Source organism: Crocuta crocuta, unplaced genomic scaffold (assembly GCF_008692635.1).
Source record: "Crocuta crocuta isolate KB4526 unplaced genomic scaffold, BGI_CrCroc_1.0 scaffold561, whole genome shotgun sequence".
NCBI lineage: Eukaryota > Metazoa > Chordata > Mammalia > Carnivora > Hyaenidae > Crocuta > Crocuta crocuta.
In genome coordinates, this window is record NW_027530529.1 from 631,437 (window position 1) to 648,749 (window position 17,313).

Here is a 17,313-nt window from a genome sequence, read left to right on the forward strand (position 1 = left end):
AGAAGGCTTCGGGTATTAATTTAAAAAAAAAAATGAAAAAGACAAAGGAAATAAAAACTCAACCCATTTTCAGTGCTAATTAGTGAGGAAAACGCAATAGTGTACCTTACATATTTTTGTGGAGGGGCCATTCTATAGGGCAACTGGTCCTGGGTCTATACTGCTTCCTAAAACATTGGGTTGTTATGTGCCACTAATATGCACACACACTCACACACACACACACACACATACACACAGCACTGGACTTTCTGGTATTTTTGGCTTCTACAGAAAGAATAGACACATCCTAGTAAATCCTGTCCCCCTTGACTTTCTCTTGCACTCACCTGGCAAACCCACCATCCTGCATCAGCCAACACATCCATCCTATACTTCTACACCCGGCTCTGGAAGTGACTGGAAGGACTTTGAACACATATGTGTAAGATAGCAAGCTCTGCCACAAGTGAGTGAAAGAAATTTTCTCTTTTGGAGAAACTGGTAGTGATCAGTTCATAAAAGTGAACATCTTTGAACACAGGTTCTTATAATAAAAGTAAACATGTGTAACTCACATTCAGTTGGGAATCCTCCTCCTCTGAAGGACTGAGATAAAATTGGCTTGGACTCTCTTGTCTCCAATTCCATATCCTGTGGAAATCCAAAGCCGTCCTCAAGATTTCTGTTCTTTTCCAGAGATGTTCTGTTACCATAGCCACCTGGCCTCTGGGATCCTGACTCCACATCTCTTCCTATGTTCTATGATGTATCTGGATTGGACTCAAATCTATTCTGTTTCAAGCTCAACTGTTCTAACACCTGGTGGTACAGTGCAACTCAGTTCTGACACATAGTGCCCGGAGTCATCGGCAGACCCCACAAGTTTAAGAACACCATCCCCACCAAGACTGCCCCCACTTCAGACCCCTGTAGCGAGTGTGGTCCCAGGCCACCTACACTTCTGACCAACCAGCTACAAATCCAGAGGGTTCTCACAAACCTCCTCAGGTTCTATAATTCACTATAATGACTCACAGAACTGAGGATAGCACTACTCTTGCATTTACAGTTTTATTATAAGGGATACAAATCAGACCAGCCAAATAAAGAGACACACAGCGTGAGTTCTAGGAGGGTCCTGAACACACGATTTCTGCACTCTCTTCCCATGGAATGAGAGAACCTCATACTCCCAACAATGTGTTCACTGAACAGGAACCTCTGCTGAGCTTTTGTGTCCAGAGTTTTATTGGAATTTCATTGTTTAGGCATGATTGGTTAAATTAGGATCATGGGATTGAATTCAGTCTGGGTTTGAACCCAGAACTGAGGCTGGGTTGGCTCAAAGCCCCAATCCTCTAATTAGAGATCGGTTATTTCTGGTGGCTGGTCTCCATCCTGAAGCTATCTAGGGTCTCCCCGCCCCCACTCCCCCAAATGCCTTCACTAGCAGAAACTCAGAGGAGTGATCCAAGGGACTCGTGAGTAATAAAGACACTTTATCACGCAGGAAATTCCAAGGGTTTCAGAAGCTTCATGCCAGGAACCTGGAAATTGCTTTTCAGAACTTCCAAATGACTTGAGCAGGGAGGACCCCACCCTATTCCAGTGATTCAAACAAGTGACCAAGCCCAAGTAATCGGTACATTCCATCTCCCTGGCCAGACTGCTATTCAGGGACAGGCTTATGGAATTCTTGGTGAGTAAAGGACTCTTGCCTCTCAGGATCGCTAAACTGGTAGAAAGAAAGGTCAGCCTAGCGATGTTAGTGCCCATCTTTCCCACCATATGTCGAGAGCCTGCTTGAGAATGAATCCCAACGAAGGAAAACAAAATCAAGAGATGGAGAAAGAACTCAAATACAAATGACAAAATTTGAGTCCCTGAATCCAACCATGTCTACCTAGATACCTGGGTTTTTTTCCCTCATGCCAGAGAGAGTTAAGTTTCTATCATTTGCAATTGCAAGAGTGTTTGTTTCTTCTTCCTCCTTTTCACGTGCAGTAAACCAAATTCCTCTCTTTGCTTCATGCACAGCAGCTTCCCCTCTCTGAGGTGGGCATCTGCTGACATCTGTGCCTGCTGGGCACTGCAGAGTGTTTCCACAAAGACAGTTTCCTCCATATGAGATATATTGGTGCCATTAAGATAAACTTTTTTTCACTGTCATAAAAATATTATGTAATCAAGACTGTATGAATATACAGTTTCTTATTTACCTTTAAATGTTTTTCAATCAACAGATATTTATTTAAAAACTATACTCTAGGGGCATCTGGCTGGCTCAGTTTGTTAAGCGTCCAACTTTGCCTCAGGTCATGATCATACAGTTTGTGGGTTCAAGCCCCACATCAGGCTCTGTGTTGACAGCTCAGAGTCTGGAACCTGTTTCAGATTCTGTGCCTCCCTCTCTCTCTGCCCCTCTCCTGCTCATACTCTCTCTCTCTCTCTCTCTCTCTCTCTCAAAAATAAATAAAAATATTTCTAAAAGTTTTAATTAAAAAAACACTGTATGCTAGTCATATACTGGTCAACTAATATTTTTGAGAATTTCCTCATGTCATAAAAAAGACTTTGTAAGTATCATTCATTACTTTTAACCAGCACAGAATATATAATCACACAGAAAGGGGTTTTTTAAACTTCATTTTTTGGGATGCCTGGCTGGCTCAGTTGGTAGAACATGCAACTCCTGATTTCAGGGTTGTGAGGTTGTTTTTTTTTTATTTTTAAATGTTTATTTATTTTTGAAAGAGACAGAGAGACAGAGACAGAGCACAAGCAGGGGAGGGGCAGAGAGAGAGGGAGACACAGACTCTGAACCAGGCTCCAGGCTCCGAGCTGTCAACACAGAGCCCAATGCAGGGCTAGAACCCACAAGCCATGAAACCATGACCCAAGCCGAAGTCAGACGCCTAACCAACTGAGCCAGCCAGGTGCCCCTCAGGGTTGTGAGTTTGAGCCCCACATTGGGTGGGGAAATTACTGAAAAATAAATTGTAGGGGCCCCTGGGTGGCCACTCAATTGAGTGTCCACCTTTGGCTCAGGTCATGATCTCGTGGTTCATGAGTTTGAGCTCTGCATCAGACTCTACACTGACAGCTCAGAGCCTGGAGCCTGCTTCAGATTCTATGCCTCCCCCTCTCTCTACCCCTCCCCTGCTTACACACTCTCTCTCTCTCTCTCAAAAATAAATAAACATTTAAAAATGAAATTTAAAATGAAATTTTAAAAAAGAACTTGATTTTTAAGCAGTTTTAGGTTCACAGCAAGATTGAGGAAAAGATAGAGATTTCCCATATACTCCCTGCCCCCTTACACATAGATTTAAAAGTAAACCTCTGTTGTAGAACATTTAGCTTGTCTCCAAATTTTATGAATAATGATAGACACATAATGCCATCTAAATCTCTTATCATTTCCTTAGGATAGATTCTCAGAAGTCAAATTTCCGGAAGAACTTCATATTTTACCCCCGAAAAATGAAGAAAAGAATTTACCAGTCGCTGCTGTCGTAGCGTGTCTGTCCCCTCTGACCCCACATAGCCTGAAGAGATCTGGCCTAAAGTGCCTTCAGATGGCAGGAGAATCACACTCCTGGGGAGCTTCTGTTCCCTCTGAGTGCCTCCCCCAGCTGTCCTTAGGGGCTACTGACTGACCAACAGCTGCCCCCTTCACCATGCGGCGGGCAGCCTGTCAACCCGAGAAACCTCTGGAGGCCTAGTGCACATATCTGTTTGCAGGGATTGTTTGAAAAGAATGGCATTCAAGGCAAGCCTGGAAGAGAGATGCCAACACAGGAAAGTCAGGGCTGTGACCCAATTTCCATTTTTAAGGCTCTTTTTTTCTACTTAAAAAATTATTTTTCCTTAATAAGCATGTGCGATTTGTAATAGACAAAAATTTTAATTTATTGGGAAAAACAGCAAAAAGAGTTTCTCAAATTTGGTGTGGGGCTGGAGATAATCTTCTGGTTCCTGGAAAAGCAGCTGTAGCTATCTGGCTTGGCAATGCTTCCTACAAGTCACTGGCTGACTCAGAAAAACACACACGCACTTTAGTCATCCCAAGAACAGGCTGATTCCCTCTGGGGCCACTACGAAAGGCAGCTGATGACTGTCTTCAGACCTGGAAGAAAGTTCTATCCTGTGATGTGTGTAACTAAGGGGTGGATCTAAAACCAGTCAATGCGAGCCTCCAAAACACAGATTTTTGACATCTTGCCAAAACTCTCTGTCAGAGTTGTCCAAAGATAAAACCAGTTGCCCAGACGGGGGTGACCTCTCCATCCCACAGAGTGTTAAAGCACACGCTGCCAGCCAGCTGTCCTGGGGGGGAGAGGAGGGGGAGGTGGCAGCGACCCACGTGTAAGGCAGGACATTGGTTCTCAAACTTTTGGCTCCTTTACACTCTTAAAAAATAACTGATCCCAAAGAACATTCTGTCTATCAATATACACCATACTGGAAATTAAAACTGAGAAATTTAAAAATACTTGTGAGTTTATTTTAAAATAATCTGTTCATTATCCTAAAGAGCATATTTTTATAAATAATAACCGTATGTCCTCAAACAAAAACATTTAGTTAAGGGTATTGCTTATGCTTTTATTATCTCTTTACTATCTAGAGTAATAGAACACAAACGCATATCATCTTCTACAATAAATCTGTTGCAATATGTTCTTCAGGCTGAAAAATAATGAAGAAAACCCATCCTCCCAGATGTAGTTGAGAAGAGAGAGATATTTTAATTGCTTTTTTCAGATAAGTGCATATTTTTCTTTGATACTACACCAAAACTTTATTAGTGGGAGGTTTTTTATTTTGAAGTCTATTTATTTATTTTGAGAAAGAGAGCATGCAGGAGGGGCAGAGAGAGGGAGAGAGAAAATCCCAAGCAGGCTCCACGCTTTCAGCACAGAGCCTGATGTGGGGCTTGATCTCACAAACCATGAGATCATAACCTGAGCTAAAATCAAGAGCTAAACACTTAACCCTACTGAGCCACCCAGGCACCCCGACTAGTAGGAGTTTCTTAAAGGTTGGTTGCAGTGTGGAATCTGAAACCACATCAATGAACTTTTCCTACTACCTGCACTCCTGTGAACACCAGACTAATAGAGGCAAGTAGCACCTTAGTATTGTTAGGAACTAGTCTTGACCTCAGGGACATAGCCACCATGGGCTCCCAGACCACAGTTGAGAATTGCTGGAGTAGGGGCTTGAAGTAGGAAACTGTGAGCCATTTGTTCATTTCACACACATGCAAAGAGCACTTACTGTGTTGAGCACCTGGGGTATAATCATGACAGAGCCACAGACCCTATACCCTATACATTTAATAATAAGAGAAAACACTTACTGAGTGCTTACCATTATCTGGGTTCTGCATCAAGTATTCTACATGCATTACCTCAAACAACTTTATGAAGGGAAATTACCTAGTTCTACAGATGTAGAAACTGAAGCTTAGAGAAGTTACAAACCTTACACCGGGTCACAGAGCCTGGTGAAGCCAAGATTTAGAGCCAAGATTAGATCAGCTAGGCTAAACTGTTTCTTTGCACATTAAGAAAAAAAATGTTTTTATCATAAAAGATACATAACACGGAATTTACCGTTTTAGCCATTTCTAAGTGTACAGTTCAGTGGCAGTAAGTATATTCATGATATTGTGCAAACATCACTGCTCTCCACCTCCAGAACTTTATCATCCCAAACAGAAACTCTGCATCTTTTCTCCCTGTCCCTCTGCTCCTGCAGCCTGTATTCTACTTTGAATCAGTGTGAATTTGTCTCTTCAAGGTACTTCATAGAAGTGGAAACACAGTATTTGTCCTTTTGTGTCTGGCTTATCTTACTTAGCATAATGTTTTTAAGGGTCATCCATGATGTAGCATATATCTGTCCTTCATTCCTTTTAAAGGCTGGATAATATTCCATTGTGTGCAGAGACCACATTTTGCTTATCCATTCATCTGTTGATGGATGCTTCTCAGTACATTATTTTATTTTTAATATTTTTTTAATTTTTGGGGCGCCTGGGTGGCTTAGTCGGTTAAGCGTCCAACTTTCGCTTAGGTCATGATCTCGTGGTTCGTGGGTTCGAGCCCCGCGTCGGGCTCTGTGCTGACTGCCAGCTCAGAGCCTGGAGCCTGTTTCAGAGTCTGTGACTCCCTCTCTCTCTGACCCTCCCCTGCTCACGCTGTCTCTCTCTCTCTCTCTCTCCTAGAAATAAATAAAACATCAAAAAAAATTTTTTTTTAATATTTTTTAATTTTTCAAGGTTTATTTATTTTTGAGAGAGAGGGAGAGAGAGAGAACAGGAGTGGGGTAGAGAGATAGAGAGACATAGAATCCAAAGCAAGCTACAGGCTCTGAGCTAGCTGTCAGCACAGAGCCGACGCCGGGCTCAAACCCTTGAACTGTGAGATCATGACCTGAGGCGAAGTCGGACACTCAACCGACTGAGCCACCCAGGTGCCCCATTCTCAGTACATTTTAAATAAACAATTAAAGGGGCGCCTGGGTGGTTCAGTCAGTTAAGTGTCTGACTTCAGCTCAGGTCATGAACTCATAGTTCATGGGTTTGAGCCCCACATTGGGCTCTCTGCTGAAAGTTCAGAGCCTGGAACTTGCTTCAGATTCTGCTCCCCCTCTCTCTGCCTCTTTCCCGCCTGAGCTCTGTCTCTCTCAAAAATAAATAAACCTTTAAAAAATTAAATAAACAATTACAATGTGCTGTGATAGAAGTGCACACAGGTTCTAAGAGGGAAACCCAGAGGAGGAGGAACCAATCTAGCTGAGGGTGTGGCAGCCAGGGACTGGTGTCTGCACAAAGGCATGAAGGATTGGTGGGAGATGGCCAGGAAAAGAGATAGGAAGGGGAAATTCCTGTACCAAGGCGTGGAGGTGTGGGAGAGGTATAATCCTCAGAACTGAGGCAGGTTTGTGTGAAGAGGGGCATGGGGTGAGGCCATAGATATAACATCAATGACATTACAAAGCACGTAAGACAGATGGGTGCTGTGCAGAGCCTCTTGGCTGTTTTAACTTATTTAAACATTACAGCGACCCTATGAGAAAACCAGCACTTCTTAAGTCTATACTGAGGGTCAGGCATGGTTCTTACTGCTTTGTATGCAATAACCAATTTAATTTCCACAGCAACTGTGAGATTGGTACTATCATCATTCCCATTTTAAGGACAGGAAAGTAAGGCATGGAGAACTAAAAAAAATGTGCCTGATGTCATGCTAGTAAGCTGGAATTTCGACTAATTTTAGCATCTATGCTCATCACCTGACATCACCTGACAGCTGAGGACATCAGGACAAGGTAAGGAATTTAGACTTTCACCTGTCAGGCCCACTGGGCAGGTTTAGGCAGAAAGCAACTGGGTTCTGATTTGCATTTTATAATCATTCTAGCTGCTGTCCGGAAAATGATAAGCAGGAACAAGACTGGAGGCAGAAAGACCAGTAGGAAGCCAGACAAGAAAGGACGAGAATAGGGCAGGGCAGTTGAATTACAGACGAGTGGGAGGTTTTGAGAGACATTCAGGACACAGAAGAGCCAGCCAAGGGCGATTTAGGAGACAGGGGCCAGGGATTTCCTGCCTGGTTTCTGAGAGGATGACAGTTCAACCGTGGAGATGGGGGCTACATGACAGTCCTGGGCACATCCAGGGAAAGATATCTAGGCATGTAAGCTCCATGAAAGCAAAGATCTTTGCTGGTTTCATTCGCTGATGTGGCCCAGTGCCAAGAACAGTACCTGGCATAAGAAGACACCAGTATATAGTTGTGGAGGAAAAGGGTGTGGGTCCACAGGAGAAGAGAGCTGTGGCCTGGAGGTCAGGGAATCATGATGGGGGCAGGAGCTACGGACACAACCATGGAAACTTTGCTGCTCTGTGTTCTTCAAGCTTGGTGTGCAATGAGAGCAACCAACATTCGAAAGGTGCTTTCCAGTTTATACAATATACTGTCTCAAATTCTTTTCCTTTTTAATTTCTCTTTTTAATGCTTATTTATTTTGAGAGAGAAAGAGTGGGGAGGGGCAGAGAGAGGAACACAGAGAACACCAAGCAGGTTCTACTGTTCACACAGAGCCTGACGCGGGGCTCGATCCCATAAACCCTGAACTGTTTCACAATGAACTTTTGCATCGGTATGCATCTGTGTATCCCGCACCTGAATCACAAGAGAGAGCACTCCAGCACTCAAACATGTCCTTCACTTGCCTTCTCACCACTCCCCACCAGAGACAAGCATTCTGGTTTCTACGACCTTCCATCAGTGCATGCACTCCTATCAGTTCATAAATTTCATATCAGTGGAATAATACAGTCTGTATTAATTTGTGTCTGGCTTCTTTCACTCAATGTAATACTGGTGAGACTCGTCCATGATGTTTTGAGTTTCAGTATTGTGTTCTTACGTGTTTCCAGAAATGCAATTATCCTGGAGGATAATAATTTCTATCTCTAAAGGCTGCTATGGAAATTAAATGTGATTGTGCCTGATGGCCATCCTACAAAATGAATGTTTATCGATTACTTCGTTTTGGTTCAGTGCCAAAACAATTTAATCTTCATGGAAGAACCATTATTCCTCTTCACACAGTTTGGTGATATTTCAGAGAGGAGTAAGGAATGAAAACTGGAGAACCAGTTTTCTACGGGAAGAGTTTCCTGATTTGTAGCCTTTGCCAATTTTTGTGGTGTGATACTCCCACTGTGGCTGATATCAAGATGCCAAAAGTTTAACAACTGACCTAGAAAATTTCTGGAAATTTTACAATAAGCTCTTTAACACTGCCATGACCCATGAATAATTCACAGACACTGAAGCTCAGACCATCTAAGAGTCTTGTTCAAGTTCCCACACCTGGAAAGTGGGATTGAAGACCAGCCTTTTCTGATAACTCTAATTGTTTATGCTTTTCCTCCCTCTATAAAAAATTCTTTAAAAATGAGCTGGCATTGGGGGACCTGGATGGTTCAATCAGTTGAGTGTCTGACTTCAGCTCAGGTCATGATCTTCCAATTCATGAGTTTGAGCCTCATGTCGGTCTCACTGCTGTCAGCCAGTCAATACACTTCAGATCCTCTATCCTCTTCCCTTTCTGCCCCTCCCCTCCTTAAGCTCTTTCTCAAAAAAAAAAAAGTAAAATATTTTTTAAAATTCATGCATATATGATCAACTAATATTTGACAAGAGAGTCAAGAATATTCCATGGGGAAAGGATAGTCTTTTCAGTAAATGGTGTTGGGAAAACTGGATATTCACATGTAAAATAATGAAATTGTATTCCTATCTTTATCTTTTAAAATATTTATCTATTTTGAGAAACAGAGAGAGAGAGAGAGAGAGAGCATGTGTGTGCACAAGCAGGAGAGGAGCAGAGAGAGGGAGAGAGAGAGAATCTCAAGCAAGCTCCACACTGTCATCTCAGGGCCTAATGCAGGACTTAATCTTATGAACTATGAGATCATGACCTGAGCCAAAACCAAGAGTCAGACGCTCAACCAGCTGAGCCACGCAGGTACCTCTGGACCCCTGTCTTTATACCACTAATGATAATCAACTCAAAATGGACTTAAAGACTTTAATGTAAGACCAGAAACCATAAGACTCCTAGAGGAAAACATGTGGAGAAAGCTCCTTGGATTGGCCTTGGCAACAGCTTCTTGAATATGATACCAAAAGCACAAGCAACACAAGCAAAAACAAGGTGGGGCTACATCAAACTGAAAAGTTTCTGCAGCAAAAGAAATGATCAACAGAATGAAAAAGTGACTTATGGAATGGAAGAAAATATTTGCAAACCATATGTCAGATAAGGGATTAATATAAAATTATATAAAGAACTCAAGTATCTCAAATAGCAATAATCCACTTTAAAAATGAGCAGAGGACCTGAACAGACATTTTCCCAAAGAAGACATACAGATGGCCAACAGACACATGAAAAGATGCTCAACATCACTCACTATCAGGGAAATGTAAATCAAAACCACAATAAGATATCACAGCACATCTGTTAAATTGGTCTATTATCTAAAAGACAAGAGATACCAAGTATCATCAAAAATGTGGAGAAAAGGGAACCCTTGTGCACTGTTGATGGGGATGTAAATTTTTATAGCAACTGTGGAAAACAGAATGGAAGTTCCTCAAAAAATCAAAAATAGAATTATCATATGATCCAACAAGCCTACTTTTGGTGATATATCCAAAGGAAATGAAATCACTATCTTAAAGAGATATCTTCACCTTAATGTTCATTGCAGCATTATTCATAATGGGCAATATATAGAAACAATCTAAGTGTCTGTCAATAGATGAATGGATAAAGAATATTATATGTGTGTGTGTATGTATGTGTGTATATATATGTATGTATGTATGTATGTATATATCCTGCCATTTGCAACATGGATGGACCTTCAGGGTATTATGCTAAGTGAAATAAACCAGGCAGAGAAAGAAAGACTGCATGATTTCTTTTACATGTGGAATCTAACAAAAGCTAAACTCAAAGAAACAGAGAGTAGAATGGTGGTTGCCAGGGGCTTAGGGTGGGGAAATGGGGGAGATTTTGGCCAAATAGTAAAAAAAAATTTTTTTTAATTATATGAGATAATGATATGCCTGGAACAAAGTAAATGGTACGTATTATTATTTCTTCCTCTGTGGTCTCCTATCAAGTAAAATTGTGACTTCCCTTTCCTTTTGCTTCCCCGAGATTTCACCAGATACACAAATATTATTTAGTAGATTGGCTATACAGTCTGTCATGCAACCAAGATTTACCTTTTCTAGAAAATCTGAGTAGAATTCATTCCATTTCAAAACTGGATACTCATGTGGACTCAATTATTTCCTCACCCCAAATCCAGAACTTAAGGGTCCTTCCTACTCTTTTTTAGTAGGTAGATGAACTATATGCTAGAAATAGTTGACATAGTATTAACTCTCCAAATAAGCATATTTGAAGAGAAAGTTTTAGCTTCAGGAAAGAAAAAAAGAAGAGTAGCATTGGATACAAGAAATGATGTTGAATAGCAAAGGAGTAATTTGTTGAGCGCCATAGAGGCTGTGTAATATAGTGGTTGAAAGTGCAGGTCATGGGGAGGACAGTGATGGTTACCAGGAGTTGGGGGTGGCGGGAATGAGGAAGATATTGCTCAAAGGGCACAAACTCCTGTAATTAGATTAACAAATTTGGGGTTCTAACATATGGCTTGGGGATTATGGCTAGTAATAGTGTACCATATACTTGAAAGTTACTAAGAGAGTAGATCTCAAGTGTTCTCACCACAAGAAAGAAATGGTAATTATGTGAGTGGATAGGGGAAGGTAGTAAGTAGTAACACCATAGCGATAATCATTTTGCAATTTATAAATGTAACAAATCTACATGTTGTAGAACTTAAACTTACATAATGTTATGTGTCAATTATATCCCAATAAAGCTGGGGGAAATTAAGAAGAAAAAAACAGAGTGAAGGTCATAGAGTAAAATGACCTGGATTGGAGTCTAGATGTATAAAGTCTAGCCTTCTCCTTACCTTAGTTTTACCACCTAGAAAATGGTGATAGTAGTGCCTAATAGTAATACCTAAAACAGTTGACATGAAGGCTAAATAATTTAATACAGGTAAAATCCATTGAAGTGCCTAGGTTATAAGAAGCACCTAGTGAATGTTAGTTCTTACCATGCATCAGGTCTGCTTGGCACTGGGTCACAGGGAGGAACAAGAGAAACAAGCTTCTTGCATTAAAGAGCATAACCTTCTAGGTAAGTGGTGTACCAGATTTCTTGTTTGCTCTCCAGACCCACTTGCCACACTTCTCCACCCTGCTCTGTGTCTCCAGAGGTGACTGAAAGACCTCCGTGGATCTTCAGTTGTCTTTTGTTTTCAGGTTCTCCCCCTGACAGGTGCTGCCTACATTCCTGTATCAAAGGCCACAACTTCTGTCAAGCAGCCCACTCTGGTTCAGGAACAGACCCCTCCCTCTCCCTTTCAAGCTTGTTACTGGTAATACTCACCCCTATTATTAGATCAGGATTTTACACTATCTCTTGTTGGTTCCCTGAAACCTTATCCACACCTGTCTTTAAATTATCCAGTTTTTTAAATGTTTTATTTATTCATTTTAGGAGAGAGAGAATCCCAAACAGGTTCCATGCTTTCAGCACAGAGCACAACATGGGGCTCGATCTCACAAACCGTGAGATCATGACCTGAGCCAATATCAAGAGTCAGGTGCTTAACTGAGCCACCCAGGCACCCCTAAATTATCCACTTTTAAGCATGTCTTTCCCACAGGGATCCTGGCCAATGCAAGGGAAGACAGACAATAAATAAGTAAACAAATAAATGAACCAGATAAGTTCAAATCAAACCAAAATAATGTGAGGTAATATGATAGAATAATAGGAAGGCTATTTTTTATTATTTATTTACCACAAGTAAAAAAATGTTTATGGCATGAAATTTCCCATCATAATCATTTTTAAGTATAAAGTTCAGGAGTAGATATATTCGCATTGTTGAGCATCCAATTTCCAAAACTCATTTTAATCTTGCAACACTGAATTCTATACCTATTAAACAGTAACTCCCTCCCGTCCCTAGAAACCATTATTTTACTTTCTCTATGAATTTGACTATTCTAGGTACCTCATACAAGTAGAATCCCACAGTATTTGTCTTTTTGTGACCCCTTTATTTCACTTAGCATAATATCCTTACAGGTCGTCTGTGTTGAAACATATATCAGAATTCCCCCCCCCTTTTTTTTTTAGGGCAGAAAAATACGCCATTACATGTATATGCCACATTTCACTTACCCATCTTTCCTTCAAGGGACAGTTGGTTGCTTCCACATTTTAGCTATCATGACTAAACCTTCTGTGAATATGGTTGTACAGACATCTTTTCAAGACCTTGATCTCAGTTCTTTGGGGCATATACCCACCAGTGGCATTCTGGATCATATGACAATTCTATTTTTACTTTTTTGAATAATCTCCAACTGGTGGTGCACAAGGATTCCAACACTACTTACCTTTTAACATATTTAAAAAATTATAGTACAAAGTACTAATTTCAAAAGGTAGTGAGGAGGGGCGAGGCGAAATGGGTGAAAAGGACCCAAAGGTACACACTTCTAGTTATAAAACAAGTAAGTTGTGGGATGTAGTGTACAGTGTGGTGACTGTAGTTAATAATACTGAATTGCATATTTCGAAGTTGCTTACAGTAGATCTTAAAAGCCATCACAAGAAAAAATTGTTTTTTTTGTAACTATGGAAAGTGATGGATGTTAATTAGACTTATTTTGGTGATCATTTCACAACCTATACTAATGTCAACTCATTATGTTGTACACCTGAAACTAATAAAATGATATATGTCAATTATACCCCAATAACAACAAAAAAAGGTAGCAAAGGATAAATAGTAGGTATTGGTAGTTTTGTGATCGTTCAGAGGTAGACCAGGTTTAGACACACATTTTCAATTTTGGAGTCATTAGCATATAGACAGTATTCAAAACCATGAGACTGGATGGACTCCACCCCCCCNGTAACTGGATACAAACTGAAATCTACAAGACGCATTCCTTTACCAATTAAGGGCAAGTAGCCAAACACATTTCAAGGACAGGGGGGAGCAAAGGGAGGAAGCGACCACAACATGTTTACTAAGAGGCCTGCCCACAATTCCAGCCTTCTCCTTACTTCTAAGGAGGGCATGTTCCCTCGTTTGCAAGAGGACCATTAAACTTGGATATTGTGTGCAGGCCTCCTGGCAGAGCATCCTGTTTGCAGGCATGCCTTGCCCAGGCAGGGAGCCCCATGTGCAGGCACATCCCCGCGTCCCTAACCACGCTTTCTTGTGGTCACTGTCGGGCTCCCACATAAGTGCTTTGCAAGTATTATCTCATGCAATCCTTACACTAGCCCCATGACATAATTATTATCTTAACCCCCATTTTGCAGTAACTTACCTGAGGTCCTGCAGTGACTAAGTGCTGGTGCTGTGCTTGGAATCAGAGCAGTCTGACTCAAATGCCCACATTTTGATTTCCCGTGAAGCTCACGGAGCAGAAGCTTACACGGGCCCTTCCTGGATGGGGAGAGCTGCTGCAACGTGGTTGCTTTGTCATGTGTTTTTGAAATCCTGCAAAGGCAAAATCATTTCACCACAAGCAATTAAGACCACTCTTTCCTTCCACTGCAACTATGCCTCATGCAATGTGGTGTTGGTTGGCCACAGAGATTTGGGGGGACATTGCTAAAGATAAGCTAATTTGGGGATAACTTAAGTTTTGGTCTAGTTGGATATATTTGTGTGGTTCATAATCACTTTCACATATAGGCATTAGTAGCCATTCTGGCATAGGAAAAGCTTCCAAGAATATTCTTACTGCCCACTCTACCAACAGTATTGGAATTATGACAGCTAGTGCAGAGACAGCAGTGTTCATCAGTTTTCAATATGAACTCATCCTGTGGTGTCCAGCACATGAATGTGGGCAGTGGAGGGGAAACATTAATGGATCCTGAAGTTAGTCTGTGGACTAACTTCCAATTATCAGATGTATAAGGTGATAAGGGGGAGGATATGGTTCTCATTGGCAGCGAATCAAATTAGAAATTCTCTCTTGTCAGAAACATACTCAATATATACTTTTTTTCCATTTTTGATGAAGTCATTTAAGATAGAATTTATTAAGGGGCGCCTGGGTGATTCAGTCAGTTAAGCGTCCAACTTTGGCTCAGGTCATGATCTCACAGTCTGTGAGTTCGAGCCCCACATTGGGCTTTGTGCTGACAGCTCAGAGCCTGGAGCCTGATTCTGTGTCTCCCTCTCTCTCTGCCCCTCCCCCACTCGCACTCTGTCTCTCTCTCAAAAAATAACATCAAAATATTTTTTAATAAAATAAATATAATTTATTAAAATTTTTGTTTGTAGGACACATTACCACAAATGGCAAACGAGTCTGTGACGTCTTCTGATCCCCAATATGTGTTGTTGTTCCACACCAGTTCTATACCAACTGAGTGTCCAACACTTCAATTCAATTCTGACACTAAGTTCCAGAGTTAGCGCTGGCCCCACAGCCTCACAGATTGCTCCCACCTCAGATGCCAGCCACAAAGTGGGTACTCAGGCTACCCACACTTCTGCTCAGCAGATTACAAATTCAGGGGCTCCCACAATGCCATTCTTGGGTGATAATTCACTACAATGACTCACAGAATTTGGAGAAGTACTATATTTACTAGTACATAGAAGGTAAGCAGCCGGATAAGGAGATACATAGTCAGAGGACTGGAAGGGGCAGGAGTACAGGAGTCTGTCCCCAGGGAGTCAAGGTTTGCCTCCCTCTTGGAACATGGATGTGTTCACCAACTCAGTTCTCTGAATTTTATAGTTCAAGAGCTTTTAAACTTTTTTGAATGTTTATTTTATTTTTCAGACAGAGAGACACAGCATGAATGGGGGAGGGGCAGCGAGAAAGGGAGACACAGAATCCGAAGAAGGCTCCAGGCTCTGAGCTGTCAGTAAAGAGCCTGACACGGGGCTCAAACCCACAAACCATGAGGTCATGACCTGAGCTGAAGTCCAATGCTCAACTGACTGAGCCACCCAGGCGCCCCAAGAGCTTTTTAACAGTCTCCAGTCCCCTTTGTTTTCCCCAAAGTCAGAGGGTGGGGATGACCCACCCTCTACCCTTCCATTTGGCCTTTTTGGTGACCGGCCCTCATTCTAAAGCCATTAAGGGGCCCCATTCTATGTCATTGTATTAGCATAAACCAAGTGTGGTTGAAAGTGGCTCATAAAAAACAACAAAAGACATTCCTGTCACTTAGGAAATTCCAACAGTTTTAGGAGCTTTGTGCTGGGAACTAGAGACAAAGACCTAATATATACTGTAACAGAGTCTGTAGTTGCATACACATCGAAATCAGGCCTTGAATTTCTCATTTATTTTACTGAAACCTTCAGAAACATCAGGTTTTTCTTCCAAGTTTTTTGAAAGAGATTTTAGAATCTTGAAATGTTTTTGTATCTGTATTGCAAGATTTGAACTTTATAATGGGTAGACTCTTACTACATTTTGACTCTTTAAAGAAAAATCCACATTGGTATATGCTTTTTTAAATTTTTTAATGTTTTTTTTTATTATTTCTGAGAGAGAAAGAGACAACGTGAGCAGGGGAAGGTCAGAGAGAGAGGGAGACATAGAATCTGAAGCAGGCTCCAGGCTCTGAACTGGCTGTCAGCACAGAGCCTGATGCGGGGTTCGAACACAAGAACTGTGAGATCATGACCTGAGCCGAAGTCGGACGACGCTCAACCGACTGAGCCACCCAGACCCCNAAACAAAGCAGCTATTATAATTAAAACCATTTCATTAATATCCTCATAGAAGACAGAGCATCTACCAAATAAAAACAGGATGTTACGAAAAAGGAAAAAATTTTGGAAATTAAAAATATAATTGCCAAAGACTCAATAGAAGTGTTATAAGAAGGTAAAAGAAATCTTCCATAAAATGAGGGAACGTGCCTGTATACAATGAGAGACAAAAATAGGAAGTCTACCATTTGACTCACCGGAGATCCAGCAACAGAACGGAAATGGTGAGGATAAGATTGACAGAGAACTAATAGATTAGAAATACTTGGAGCTGAAGGACCTGAGTCCTCAGGTTGGAAAGTTCACAAAAGCCCAGCATGATGAGGGACTCATCTGACAGATTGTCAGATTGTCGTGAAAGTAGGACCATGACAAAATTGGTCATGAGAAATACTGGACGCCAGAAGACTGACAATGTCCCTCAAATTTGGAGGGAATCTGACTTTACAATCGTACAATTTAAATAGAAAAGAGATGGGCACCTGTGTGACTTAGTCAGCTAAGCTCCTGACTTCAGCTCAGGTCATGATGTCGTCACGTGAGAGGTGTGAGTTCAAGCCCAGCATCGGGCTCTCTGCTGTCAGCGTGGAGTCCGCTTCGGTTCCTGTCTCTGTCTCTCTGCCTCTCCCCAGCTCATGCCTTCTCTTTGTCTCAAAAAATAAACAAAAACATCAAAAAAACACATTTTTTAAATACACACAAAAGAGAAAATCACTGGGAATAATATCACATCCATGTATCCATTGTTCAAATGTGGCGACATTTTTTCATTCTTGCTTCAGAAAATAAGTACAAAATAGAACACCCCACGCCCTAAGGCCACTATTCTCACAAATTAGGTGTGTAAATTCTAGTGTATGTTTTCACACTTTTACTTCCTG

General features: G+C 41.4%; 1 long non-coding RNA gene across 1 annotated transcript; it reads right to left on the reverse strand.

Annotated features, from left to right (window-relative positions):
• Positions 1-572: 572 nt before the first annotated feature.
• On the reverse strand, positions 573-17,076 carry LOC144234265 (uncharacterized). The gene is made up of 3 exons (XR_013335907.1): positions 16,915-17,076; positions 14,013-14,185; positions 573-633 (listed from the first exon to the last, which is right to left on the reverse strand). It is a non-coding gene; the product is annotated as an uncharacterized LOC144234265 (long non-coding RNA).
• Positions 17,077-17,313: the final 237 nt, after the last annotated feature.